General features: G+C 39.6%; 1 long non-coding RNA gene across 1 annotated transcript; it reads left to right on the top strand.

The window, feature by feature from the left end:
• Positions 1-11,023: 11,023 nt before the first annotated feature.
• On the top strand, positions 11,024-12,036 carry LOC131676697 (uncharacterized). Its single transcript, XR_009303224.1, has 4 exons — positions 11,024-11,162; positions 11,219-11,636; positions 11,770-11,905; positions 11,978-12,036. It is a non-coding gene; the product is annotated as an uncharacterized LOC131676697 (long non-coding RNA).
• The last annotated feature ends 7 nt before the right edge of the window (positions 12,037-12,043 follow it).

Below are 12,043 nucleotides of genomic sequence, written 5' to 3'. Positions count from 1 at the left end.
CTGCTTATATTGGCTAAAGAGACACGTCTTCCACAGTCCCGATTATATATGCCTCTTATAAAAAAAATTCATGAGCTGTAGCAGACGAACCAGGTTAAATTGGAGTAAAATCTTTTTGAAGCATACTTTTCTTGTCTTAAAGATGCAAAATATGCAAAAATAGACGAAATCATTTTTTATTGCGCCTGAATACCCCCTTACGGGAAATTTATACCAAATAATCAGAAAATGTTATGGAGCTACATCGACGGACTGTAGAAAAATATTTTAACAGCTACAATTTTAAAAAAAAAATGTGTCAGTTTTGTCAATATCCCCATTTTGTTAGCCTAAAATAAACAAAGGGGCTGAAAAATCTACTGTGAATATTTTGGTCTCTTTTGGTCAATCTACATAGTGATCAATCCCTCTACAGGTGAGAATAAGTTTCATTAGTTTTTTATGCAAGGAAAAATTTACGTTCTCAACAAACTTAGAAAAAAAACTATCTGGTGATTTGAGAGGACATAGTTGAAGGATAGAGTTAAAACAACTTAGAAGTTGTTTTGACAATTATAGAAACATTCCTTGATACTTGATTGCTTCATAGTGCTTGAGCTGATTTTTTCACATAATTGCTTCGTTACTAGCTTACTTTTGCGATCTATTTTCCTCGCTGGATACCACAAATATAACCCGTATCTTTGCTACTCCGTTATTGATCCAGACTGGCTGAAACTGGACAAGGTTTCATTGGATGATAATGCCTGGAATTAACAAAGCATCCTTCGATGTTAAACTGCCACCAATCCCAACTTTGTTTATCGATCCATACCGCCACCGGCTAGGCCCGAACGTAGATCGCAGCAGAGTAGCAAGAAAGGGAAGCAATGTTAGTCCGACATATGCTTTGCTATAGATCGTACTACACGAGTGGCGTGCTAGGAGGAAACGTGTTCGTAGGAAATAAGATTCGAATCAAAATTAAGCTGGAATTCGCTCGCTATTCATAATTGTAACAGTCCCTGGGCTCTCTAAAACACGTTGTAGACATATCGTAACGACGAACAGCGAGAAAATGCCTAGAAGCACACTTTATTAAAATAGTGGTTTTACAGAAAACTAACTAGGGACCATTCATAAATTACGTAACGCAAAAATTGCCCAAAATTGACCCCCCCCCCCTCCCCCTATGTAACAAATTGTCACAAATTTTTCCATCCCCCCCTCCCCTGTTACGTAACAAATTCCAAGAGAAAATTTTTTTTTCTTCGATGAAAACATGTTACGTAACGATCTAGTTAACACCCCCTCCCCCCTATGTCACAACTTGTCGTACCCCCTCCCCCCCCTAAAAGCGTTACGTAATTTATGAATGGTCCCCTAGCGAAAAGAAAAGCACTGAAAAATTTTGGAAAAAATAAGAAGCACTGAAAGAATGCTAAAACTGTTGTTTTCGCAATGAGAATATGAAATAATTTTAAGCGGCCTAAAATGAGCATTAACTGTACTGAAAGCCTTGCTTTGTATGACGACATACTAGCAATTTTACGCGTGCAAGCATTAATATTATTCTAACTAGAACACGGAAAAATGCGTCCCAAAATTTGAGACAAAAATCACGAATTCGTGAACATTACGATTTACGAAAACTAATTAGCGCCCAAAATGTACATGGCGTTACATTCGTATGTTTGGTTGGATTACTATGGTTGTTCTCTGGACATGTTTATGTTTTTACGTTTCTTGTTCACAATTTGGAGATATTCACTACTTGTGATCACAAGTCAGTCCCATGAAGTTAGGAAATCCCATAGAAAAAGGAACAAATATGCGATTATGGGCAGTGCAGCTCTGTATGAACTATAAGAATTGAAAGAGCCGACATTTAAATGACAATTCATTATTTCAGCAGCTTTAGTCGCAAATTTCGTAATTTTTTATCACGTTACCGTGATATTTTTTCATGAGTTTTACTATTGGATTTTTCTGGCAGAGTAGCGTGATTTGTGTTCCTGACTTTGGGACCAGTAATTTATATTCACGTTGCCATTATATGTTACTCATTGGTAGAGTAGTTTATGTTCATGATTTCATGATCTTAGTCACGATCTTCGTGATTATACGTTATCGTGATATTTTACACATGAGCGTATTTTTGAATTCGACACGCGCAGTAAGGTGATTCATGTTTAGATATCAACAGTTTTGTCATGGTATTCATTGTTTCTCTTCGTCTTACCGTGACAGGCTATTTTTTGGTTACTATCGGATTTTTTACTCGGAGTAACATCACAATATGCACTGGATCATAAAAGTGTGGGTAAATAGCTGAACTATATCAAGAACACGATTTGTGGATCTATAATCTATTTGTGTTGCTCAGCGCAGTTTTCTGAACCACGATGTTCGAGGCTCTAATGCATTACTTATATCTGCTGCTCGAACCTGTTACTGGTCACTAGTGGCTAGACATAACTATGCGATATTTCATGAAATAGCACAATGAATAAAAATCCCATGAATAATATTTTTTAAACTTTGTGACAAAGTTGCTTGAAATTCAAAACGATCTGTCCTAAATATTACAGCACGCACGATAGATCGTAATCATGTAATTGTAATCATGAATCAGTTCACGAATTCATGAATATTTTATGATTTTGTAAACTATATCACTAGCACGAATGGTTAGTCGTGATTATTATACTAGGAATCATGAATCAGTTCACGTGTCCATGAATAATGTTTCATGATTTTGTGAACTATGTCACGAGCATGAATTGTTTAGTTGTGGCTAATACACTTGAAATCATAGTTTTGTGAACTATTTCACTAGCACGAATCGTGAGTCGTAACTAATACACTAGGAATGAATCAGTTCACGTATCCATGAATAAATAATATATTATAATTTTATGAACTGTTTAACGAGCACGTATATTGAATCGTGACTAGTAGATAGATTAGGAATCATGAATCAGTTCACGAGGGTTGAAAGGATCCACGAGTAATACTCCATGTTTCGGTGAATCGTTCACGAGAAAATATCCAGACTTCTGATTTCATAAACTATTATTTAGGAATCCTCAGTTCACGGAACTCTTTGGTGATACAGCACGACCAACAGTTCGGATTTACCAAATTTTTTTCCGTGTTTAATTTCCTCTCGAATGATCGTGAACTTCACCCTTAATGAATGCACCGGTTGCTTTGTTCGTGTTTTTTTTTGCACTTTGCGCTGCAACATGTCACAAAGTGACATCCGAGCACAGTTCCGTGCAATAATTGAGAAAACCCCAACCAATATACTGGAACTAGTTTCCTCCGCAAAAGACGCTACTACATCCGGCAAAGTGCAATTATTTGTGCCCAACACAGCGGAACCAATGGCAGGGAGGGAGCGTGCTTGTAGGCGATATGGTGCTAGGTAGGTAGCTAGGTGGATAGGTTGGTACCCACAATTCGCCAAGATAAGCTCAATTGTCATGGCGGAGATTGGTCGGTCGAGGAAAGGCACGGTGATACAATAAATAAGAGCATAAAATGGGAAAAATTGTGGCCAGCCGGTGTGGGGCGGGCGTGGGAACGTCAGGGTGCCGCGGGAGATGAAAAAAAAACCGGATCTCAATTGCGACGAAAATGCACCACCGAACGACCCATCGAATGGTTGGGAGGGCGTTGAATGGTGGGTGCGGACCCGGGAGTTTACGGGAAACAATTTGTCGTGTGTTATAAATTTTAAAGATTTATCTTCGTTTTGTTTCGCTCGAATTTCACATTTACTTGTATATGGAGTCGGTCCATAGCGGATCCTTTGTTAGGTGTATGTGTGTGTTTGTGTGTGGGAAAGAGTATGGTTGGTTGAAAAATTTATCGTTGCTTGAAGCTTGTGTAGATAAACATTTCCGTTGATGGTGGCGACGGCGTCGGCTACTACGATGCAATGGCGTCCGGCTTGGAGGTCACTACTGGACTCTAATGTGCTGTGTGCTGAAAGCAATGGAAATGTATGTGGTTTCCGGGTGGGAGTTTTCCTGCCTTCAAGTTCATTTTCTACCACCTTGTTGCGGTCCGGACCTCGGAGTGGCTGTGGGCGGAACGGATTTAATGGTTTCCGAAAATAAATTACACGCAAGGACGTAGGATAAACATTGCGCCGCGTCTGGGTACGCTCTTGTTAACGAGTACCAGTTGTAGGCTCGTTGGAATATATGGTATCACCAGTTAAGATAATCTATAATATGCATCTCAAAAAAAAGAACTCTTCAAAACAAGGGGTGAGATGTGACTTTCAACTTTCAAACTCTTCGGAAGGTGACTAACTGCACTCCATTGAAAGACGTTGGTCGGAAAATTTGATTTATGCCGAGAGCTTAAATTTATACATGCACATACACACACTCACCCATTCGAAAGCGATGTGCTTTCAAGCAGTGCTGGCACCGTGTCGACGTGCTAACCAGTGAATCGTGTTGAGTTATGACGATTTAAGGACCCCTGTACCTTCTAGTAGGACAAAAACGAACGAACAGAATCTATTGAAAGAAAAGAAAGTGTTTCCCCGGTGCAGCAGTAGTGGCAGCTCGGGCCAGTATCCTGGTTGCAGCGTCAAGATTTACGGGTGAAAGATTTTTCTCTTTCTCTCTCGGTTAGTTTGGAGCGACAATGACGGTTGACTTTTGGGGGGAGGGGGTTGGCGGGGCTAACAATCCCCTAAAAGTCGTAGACATAAATTTGAGCTCTGGACAGGCGCTCAGAACTGCAGCAGGATAGCCGCCAAAGAAGGTTCACAAGGGTTACTCCGGGAAGCAGTCTTTTCTTGGTATCCAAAGTTTTCCAACATAGTTCTGACAGTTTCGCATTGAATTAAAGCCGTTTGACTTACTCACCTCAGAGCGCGCGCGGTCGGGGGATTATTTCAGAAGTTTTTCTTTCGGTTGCGTTATGCAAAACTGTGCATTTATCTGCATTGATAAGTTGTTGGATCATCTTAGCAAAGTTTAATACAGTGCTGAACGGTTTATCATATTCTGTCAACTAGAATATTTGGGGCGTTTCTGGTTGAGTTCATCGTGGCGGACTTTGGCTAAGAATGAATTTCGATGAGCACCACTGGAATGGTGATAATCAAGCACATAAATTATCCCGTAGTTGATATACATCTTGGTCCTTGCGACTGTTCAAAACTCTAAAACTCTAAAAAGTTTCACGTGGAATAACTTACCAAATATTTTTAAGTTTAATACTATACCCAAAATAGTTCTTCAGAAGAGCGAGTAAAGGCGCTTTAACCTAGGCTCATTAGCCAGGGCAAGGTGTAAATACCTTTGTCCCATCCCAAAGGACCAAAGGAGTGACATTAACCTTCTTAACCAAGTCAATATCAACGATTTATTATCTCCCCTTGGAATTGAAACTGTCGGTACGGTTGTCCTCGCTTTTTCCTCTTTCACGATTCAAAAGGATTCGTTAGGTAGATTATATATTAAATGAATAATTTAACTGCCGTATAATTTTGTAACATCTTCAAAATCAAACTCTGCACAGTAGACCTGGCCGTTTTAATATTTGCAGCATATTACACATAATATGCTTCAAATATTAATGTTGACAAGAAAAATACTAAAGAATAACTGCAGTGTTTTCCAGGATGCTTTCAATGCTGGCTGTGTGATGGATAGAATAGAATAGAATAATAAAAATAGTTTTTCAGAATTCTGTAGTATTTGTTTCCAAATTGAAATATTATTTTTAATTTAAATACAGTCATCAAGCCAACGATACGACCTGACACTCCTGTTTTGGATCCATGGCTGGAAGGGTTGCTCGGAAAATTTAGTTTATTGTCATTTCCGAGAGATTATTGGTCATAAATTATTGGGACACTTTGTCTTCGTAATGATTCAGTGAGTGTCATGTTGTGTCGTTTTCTGCGCGGTGCTTTATCTTGTGTTACTAAAAGTTTCTCATGGAACTTCGATTGCATTTTCAGGTAGCCGAAATACCTTAACGGATTAAGTCCTTATTTTTGAATTCTCAAGTGTACCCAAATAATACTTGTATTTGCTGACTTGTCTTGAAATTGCCTTTGAAAATTTTCAGTTGATTTTTTCTAATTGATGCTAAAATTTAGGTTGCGTTGAACAATTCTGCAACAAAAGTCCTATTTACAAAAAAAGTCATTATAGATCCACTTTCATGATTCTCACTAACACTGGAAGCTTTTACCCACAATCCAAAGAGCCACATTTCCCCGATCTCATTCTGTATATGTCAAGTGCATCGGAAAAAGTCGCTTCCCCCTGATTCTCCCCACTCCAATCGGCAGAGGAGTTGTGGTTTACTTGATGACAGTTGAATGCACACAAACACAGTTTGTACAGAGTCGCAGTGGGGTTTGATTGGCAAAGGACGTGGAAGAAAACACAAAAAACTAGGTTGAAATGAAAGTACTGCAAAGCAACCCCATCATCAAAACCATAGTCATCATCATCATCATCGTCATTATGTATGGAAGCAATTATTGTTAGCTATTTTCTATTTCCTGGCCCGGCGCGAACTTCCGCTTCGGTTGTTGGTCCACACGCGCGCACTCCTCCTGATGGCTTCACTGGAGCGGAACAGCGGGAAATAGTATTGCGAAATCGCTCACGTGGATGTCACGGCGCGGCTGCTGCCGAGAAAACGTGAACTGAGCTCAACACGATGCCCCCCCCCGCCCGCACCGTCACATTTTCCATTATGCTCACCATCTGTTTCGGAGAGGTTGAGCTTTGCGCTGAATGGAACCGAGATGTTACACGCTGAATGGACTTAATTTCTGAGGGTGACAGTTAATACTTTTTTGTCCTGGAGCGGTGGAAGTAGCGGCAGCAAGTAATACATTTGGATTTGAGGGGATTCTGGAGAAATACAACTTCGTTCGTTGATTGGGAGTTGTTAGTTGCGATGCTTTTTGTGGTGAGCTTTTGGGATTCCTTTCATATTCGTTTCTCGATTAGACAGGTTACCAACTGAGACGGGAAACAGTGTGGTACTTCATTATTGTTCATTTCGTTGGTCCCGATGACACGGTGTCATGTTCAAACAAGCAAATCACACCACTCTCCACTAACTACATCAATCTTCGAATGCTCCGGAGAATTACACCCTGCTTCACGCGTAACACCAGCGATAAGCGAAAGCGTAACCCCATAAGCAAGATTTTATTCCACTCCATCACTCTTCCATTTTGTTCCGTGTTGTTCTTCCCACGTGACATTGTCGGTCGTTCCGGCGGAGATGACTCAATGAAATAAAAGATATGACAACCACAGACAATTCAATAAAATGATTCCATACCCCCTTCTCACAAGCACACCCAGTCCTACTCAACCCAGCGCATCCGTCGCGTAAAATGAACCCACCGCAAAACAAATCACCTCCATACCCCTACATACAATCTATGATTGCCCTCTTCGGGTGTATCGGATTTCCGATTGTGAGATCTTCCCGTTCGAGTGCAAGGGAATGGAAGGCTCACCGAATACGGGATTTGTTTTACTCAAAAGTTTGTTTAATATTGAGCTGTAAAATAGAGACTACAGTCTAGAGACGACAGTCTAAAGACTACAGTCTAGAGACTACAGTCTAGAGACTACAGTCTAGAGACTAGTGTCTAGAGACTACAGTCTAAGGACTACAGTCTGAAGCCTTCAGTCTGAAGACTACAGTCTAAGGACTACAGTCTAGAGACTACAGTCTAGAGACTACAGTCTCGAGACTACAGTCTAGAGACTACAGTCCAGAGAATACAATCTAGAGACTACAGTCTAAAAACTACTGTCTAGAGACTACAGTCTAGAACGACAGTCTAAAGACTGCAGTCTGGAGACTGCACCACAGTCTAGGAACTACAGTCTGAAGACTACAGTCTAGGAACTACAGTCTAGAAGCTACAGTCCAGAGACTACAGTCTAAAAACTACAGGCTAGAGACTACAGTCCAGAGACTACAGTCTAAAGACTACAGTCTGAAGACTACTGTCTAGAAACTGCAGTCAGTCATTGTTAAGTCGTCAGCTCCCAAAACTCACAAGCATGCCCATTTAACCCCAAACTCCCCTGTATCAACCAACTCGAAGCCCAAAGCCACACAGTTCGTTTGAATTGTGTGCATCTCCTTCCCCTTTCGCCAAGCTGTATGTTTCTGATCTGTCTGTACCGAACATGTTTGCTCGGGTGTCTCCACATTTTGTCTTATTATTCATATTTGTGTTTTATTTGCTCAACTCTAGCTCGATACCACAATTTTTCTTCTGGCGAGTAGGAAGGGAAAAATCACATCATTGTGTCAGGCTCACCATCAGGATGTTCTACCGCACCCCCTCCCTCATCAAGCTCCATGATGCGTTGTATTTGTTCCCACATCCAATCCAACCACAGTAAGAAGCTGAAGCTATTGCATTACCCAACCCCTACTCCCGAACACTGAATCCACAGCCTGCTTCTACGTCTCTCTCTCTCTCTCTCTCTCTCTCTCTCTCTCTCTCTCTCTCTCTCTCTCTCTTCTCTCTCTCTCTCTCTCTCTCTCTCTCTCTCTCTCCCGCCGATGGGGGTAATGTCGTTGCGCGTTTTATCCATGTGGGAGACATTGTATTTGCTTGCATTAGTCAAGATCTGGGACCCTGCGGCTGCAGCAGCAGCCTGCCGAGAATCGGACGAAGACAAAGCGGAATACACAAATAAACACAATGTTATAAATGACAGTATCATAATAACCGGGAGTTGTTTTTCGCATGGTCTTATTCGCTCGAATCGGTATTGGTTCAGTGTGCTGTGTGTGTGTGTATATTTGGTTTTCGGTTCGGTTCGATTTAGCGGGTCTTTATCGATGCTTTTCTGACTTTCGGGCTGTTGCACGCCTGAAGGGGGCCGGTATGTTACCGTAAACAAATGCTGTATGGAAAAACATATCCGAATATCAGCTGCGAGGGAGTGTTTGCACGTGTGTTTTAGTTATTTTATTTTACAATTTGGTAATTTGCCGTTTTTCTGGTGTGTTATTGTGACCCAGAAATTTTGGGATATCATTTATTATAATATTCCGATGTTTAATAATAGTCGAAACATATTTGTTTTTCATAGTTCATATTTCATATTTTTTTAGAAAAATTCATTCGTGTATAAAAAAAATGTTGTTCCTGAAAAAAATCTTTTAATGGTTTGATCGCTGTAAAATAAAACAAATGTTTATTCATATTCGTATACATGCTAGAAAATTACGACGGATAAGGTGACAGTGATAGTACAAGAGATACGTTATGCACCTTTTGTGCAAAATTCTAAAATTTGAGAAAACAAAAATTCAAAAAAACCGTAGATTCAAACATTTGAACATTTGTAGAATGGAAGGTGAAAAAATTCAAGAATTGGGGAACTTTAAAAGTCCACACTTTAAAACCTCAGAGATTCACATACTAAACAATTCGTTGGTTCAAAAATTCGAAAATTTGACGATTCGGTGATTCAAAAATTCGCAATTCAAATACTCGTAAATTCGTAAGTTTAATTAATCGACCATCCGAAAACTAGAACAAATTCAAAAATTGGAGGATTTGACAATTTGACATTTCAAGATCTCGAATATTCAAATGTTCGATGATACAAAATGAAGAACATCAAACATCTCTAAATTCGAAAATCTGTGAAATTCAGAATTCGAATATTCGAAAATCAATAATTCGGTGTTTTAAAAATTAGAATACTTAAAAATTCAAAACTCGCGATCAGAATTTTCGAAAAATTCGAATATTCGAAAATTTAAGAGCTTCGATAAGTCGAACATATGAAAATCCACTAATTCTAAATCCACAACAGGATTCGAAAATTTGGAAAAACGTCGATGATTTGAAAATTGGAAAGCGTGAAAATTCGAAGGCCAGAATATTCAAATATCAATACCAAAAAAATATGATAATTAGACGATTTGATTATTAAAAATTTAAAAACTCAAAAATTCAAATGTTACAGGATTCTGATTACAAAATTCTCGAATTCTAAAATTGGTAAAATTGAGCATTCAAAAATTCAAAAACTGAAAAATTCGAGAAATAGAATATCTGAAAATTAGAAAAAAAATAAAAAATTCGAAGATTCCAGCTCAAATGCATCAACCGATAGAGTCGGAATCGGTTGTTTTCTTTGAGCAAGATTCCATACTGAATCCATTCAGGATTTCGAACCGGTTCCGGAATGGATTTGACGGATAGTTGGGATAGGTTGGTGTGGCGGCGCTAGTGTTTATCGTATATTAATTCAAATGTTTACACACGTTTTTAAATATTTTTGTTCGATCATGGATGTCTGTTCTCTGTGTCAAGAGGGTCAATTGACCGAAAGGAGGGTCATTCGATCGAAGGGTCGTTTAACCGAAAGGAAGGTCATTTCACCAAAGGAGGGTCATTTGACCGAAAGGCTCATTTGACCGAAAGGGTCATTTAACCGAAAGGCTCATTTGACCGAAAGGCTCATTTGACAGAAATGCCATTCGGCCGAATGTAAGTTGGTCATAGGCGGGTCTAGTTGATTGTCCCATTTTTTTGTTTCGTGCTCTCAATATATACATTGTGTTCTTTCATTGCAGCTATTGTAGCATTAGGTTCAAAACTCGATATCGGATGAAAGAAAATACAATAACTTATTTATAGGTTGTGTCTTACGCGCAAATGCGGTTTTACCTATTTTTCGGCTTTAGTGGAGGAAAATTGGTTTTACTCAAATTTTTCTCGTAAAGCTAAGTATGCACCTCTTGCGAAATGAAATTTCCTATACAAAACCTATGCATAAAAAACGTCGCGAAATGCTCGCGAAAAAAATTTTCGTTTCCATTTCGTAAGCGGTACGCAGCTCTCGCGAAAACGATAACGAAATTTGCAGTTAGCCGAGACACGGTTCGACAAACGATAAGTTTCGTATTACTTCCGCGAGATAGCGCTGCTTTCTATGCGCTGTCACCACGGCAAGGTTTTTCCTTGCGAAATAATGATCAGTGGTATTATTCCGCTGCGGAGGCTCGCGAAATTTTGACAGACTGCGATAAAAAATACAAAAAAACAAGATTTGTGTATTTTTTCATCGCAAGCTGTCAAAATATCTTAATATAGAATTTGCTTTTGTTATGCAATATTTGAAATTCGAATGGTGAGTTATAAAATATGATTGGAATTCTTTAATTTCTAATTCAAATTATCTTTCAGTATGTAATGATTATTTACAGTGCGCCTAAACAAACCCGGATTCAGTCGCAACGGCAGAGGATTGTACAGCTGGAGAAATGATAAAAATCGTTCCGACTTACTATTTTTCAAAGCCGCTAGAGCAGTCTTTTCCGTTAGTGGTAGAAGCAGGAAACATCGATCTACCTCAGCAGTTTGCCTCAATAACAACAACGTATGACCTAGTCTACATCCGCAACTAGTGCAAACGATCCAAGCCAATCAGGGCAGATGTAGAAGACCATTGGCCAACTTTGGCAGTTGCAGCAGCAAACAAATCAGAACTATGATCACCCATCCGCAGAAAACGATACAGCTACAGCATCGGTCAAACACAGTAGCATACGATACTGTACCGTACCGCGTGCAGGAGGTCCTTTAATTCAGTTGGTGCAGCAAGGTGAGATATTTTTACTATCTTTTTTAATTTCGAAAGGATCAGTACAGTGTTCAGTACATTGTAATGAAATACCTTATTCTTAAAAAGTTCGCGTTCACTCATTCACGTATATTTTATATCATGATTTTTTCAGATCGAGCAGCAACCATAGCGGCTACAGATCCAGTGGACACATCACCGAACACCATCAACCATCCAGCAGAAGAACGCGGTGATAATGGGTCAGCAGTAAACACAACGGCAAAATGCTTGGAAAGGACTTTCTCTCGGTAAGTTTTTACCACTAGCTTCCCTCCTCCAAACATTCCTTTGCATATCTAGATGTCCTTTTTGATTTTCAGAACAAACAACGGAAGCCTACACGCACGACATGTTCAATCGGGCCAACCGTGTGACTCGTTTAGAAA

Source organism: Topomyia yanbarensis, chromosome 1 (genome assembly GCF_030247195.1).
Source record: "Topomyia yanbarensis strain Yona2022 chromosome 1, ASM3024719v1, whole genome shotgun sequence".
In the NCBI taxonomy this organism is placed as follows: Eukaryota; Metazoa; Arthropoda; class Insecta; order Diptera; family Culicidae; genus Topomyia; species Topomyia yanbarensis.
Note: the sequence above shows the minus strand (reverse complement) of the source record. Positions and strands in the feature narration are given on the sequence as shown.